The sequence below is a fragment of the Populus euphratica genome, unplaced genomic scaffold, assembly GCF_000495115.2.
Source record: "Populus euphratica unplaced genomic scaffold, PopEup_1.0 scaffold4258.1, whole genome shotgun sequence".
NCBI lineage: Eukaryota > Viridiplantae > Streptophyta > Magnoliopsida > Malpighiales > Salicaceae > Populus > Populus euphratica.
The window spans coordinates 4,751-7,326 of NW_011504062.1; the positions used below are offsets into that span (position 1 = coordinate 4,751).

A 2,576-nucleotide genomic window follows, 5' to 3' on the forward strand; every position below is an offset into this window, starting at 1 on the left:
TGTTATACCAGATTTTTGCCCTCGACAATAACACGATTTTGAGAGCGAACGACACGCTTAACAACGCCAGTCTCACCTTTATCCTTTCCTCGGATTATCATAACCTGTAAATGTAAAAAAGAATACAATTAATCCAATAAGCCCACAACGCAAAGAAATGATGGTGATGTTATTGATATTTTACATTATCTCCTCTGAGTACTTTCCAGTGCCTAATCAGTTTCTCAGCTGCTTTCCACCCCATTTTTCAAATAACAAATCGACTGGTCTTCCCTTCTCTGTGGTTGTGGGGATAGAAACCCTACTAAAGACTAGCTTGCAGCTGCTGGCTTTCTCCTAAGCAAAATGAAGAGATATAATTGTGGTTGGGCTCAGTTGGGTCCGCCTCTTTAGCCAAAAGTTGGGTTTTTTATTACAAGGCAACTGATAATTTGGCGGCCCACCCAAGCTACCAAATCCTTTTTATGTGCTTTTAAACTCCTTTTGAGTTCTTATGATTTAGTCCTTATATTTTTAAAAGTAAGTAATTAGTCTTTTTTTTGTCTTAGAAAATATATAATTAATCCTTGTGTTTTTTATATTCGTTTATATCTTATCCAATTCTCTATTTTAATGTTATTTTTTAATTTATTTATTTTTCTTTTCTGAGATATAGAAATTGAAAAGAGAAGCATGTAAGATGAGAAATTTTGAATGGAAAAAAGGCAGAATTCAGAATAAAAAAAAATGCTAAATTGAGGACGGACAAAATTTTTCAATTGGCTATTTAATTATTTTGATACTAAAAGAATTAATTAATTAATTATGTTGGATAATTATAAGAATTAAGTTACAATTAACTTTTTTTTTTCAGGGTTTAGCCTTTTTTTTCCTTTTGGTATATATTTTTTTTCTATTTATCTAGTGGTTTTTATAACCAGAAGTAAACGATTAAAAAGATTAAAAAGTGTGTTTGTTTTTGTGGTAACTTTCATGGTTTTGATTTGAAAAAAAATAAGTTTAAAAAAAGTGTGGATAACTAAAGTTAGTTGGATTTAGATATATATTTGGTAAAAATTATGGTTGAAGTTTATGTGCAATAAAAAACATGTATAAAATGTTTGGTTGTTGTGTGATAGCGATTGTTTTTCAAAGTGTTTTTTACTTGAAAATACATTAAAATAATTTATTTTTATTTTTAAAAAATTATTTTTGATATCAGAACATCAAAATGATCTAAAAACACCAAAAACTTAACTTGAAGTAAAGAAACAAAATAAAAAATTAAATTTTTTCTTCAAAAGCATTCTTGAAACACAAAAACAAACAGTGTTTTACGAAACTCAATAAAAAAAGCATATAAAAACTATTTCATAAAAATTACATTTCAAACTCAATTTTTTAGTGGATCCACAATATAAAACACAGTTTTAACAGTTATCAATCACCTTGCTGTGTTTTTTGCACCGCAAATACAAAAGCAGCTACAAAACAAACACAGCCAAAAACTTACTTAAAAAGGTGAACAAAGAAGTAGACATATCATAAAAATAAGTAAAAACTAATTACGAGAGAAACATGCCTCCCCTTTCTTTTCTATAATTATCATATTATTTTATTGTATTTTTACTTGAAAATGCATTAAAATAATATATTTTTATTTTAAAAAAATTATTTTTGATATCAGCGCATCAAAATGATATAAAAACACTAAAAAACATTAATTTGAAGTAAAAAAAATAATTTTTTTAAGCGCTTTTGAAATGCAAAAACAAATGATGTTTTACGAAACTCAGTAAAAAAAGTATATAAAAACTGCTTCATAAAAATTACGTTTCACACTCAATTTTTTAATGGATCCCGCAGTATATAACATAGTTTTAACAGTTACCAAACACCTTGCTGTGTTTTTTGCACCACAAACATAAAAGTAGCTGCAAAACAAATACAACCAAAAGTTTACTTGAAAAAATGAATAAAAAAAGAAGTAGACATATCATAAAAATAAGTAAAAACTAACTGAGTCTAATCACATGTTAAAAGAACAAAATTAAAGTAACAAGTTAGGAAAGAGATTAATCATAGTATTAAAATTCAGCCCGACCAGCGGGTGAACCTAGGTTTGGATTTCCCAGTGCTGGAATCGAACCAGGTTTAAAAAAATAAGAGAAGTCAAAAACTTAGGTGACCCAACTAACCCGGCGGGTTGACCCGGTGACCTGGCAAGGCCTAGTCAAAAACCTAGTACAACCCATTAACAATTTATTTTTTAACTAAAATGATGTCATTTTGATTTATAAAAAGACTGGGATTAACCCGGGTGATCTAGTGACTCGATCAAAACCTAATAACTTGGGTCTTAGGTCGGGTCAACCATCGAGCTGGGTTTAAAAACTCTAGGATTAATTAGTAATTAATAATGATCTTGCATATGAATATTTTTGTACTAGATTTCAAAAAAAGATATATGATTGAAGTTTTTCCAAAACTCTCAGAGGGCTAATGAATCGAAATAATATTTACTTTAATATATATATATATATATATTAATGCATTAAAATGATATGAAAATACTTAAAAAAAAGACCAAAATATCC

General features: G+C 28.2%; 1 long non-coding RNA gene across 1 annotated transcript; it reads right to left on the reverse strand.

Annotated features, from left to right (window-relative positions):
- Positions 1 to 6: 6 nt before the first annotated feature.
- LOC105119984 (uncharacterized) lies at positions 7 to 377 on the reverse strand. Its single transcript, XR_841230.1, has 2 exons — positions 185 to 377; positions 7 to 104 (listed from the first exon to the last, which is right to left on the reverse strand). It is a non-coding gene; the product is annotated as an uncharacterized LOC105119984 (long non-coding RNA).
- Positions 378 to 2,576: the final 2,199 nt, after the last annotated feature.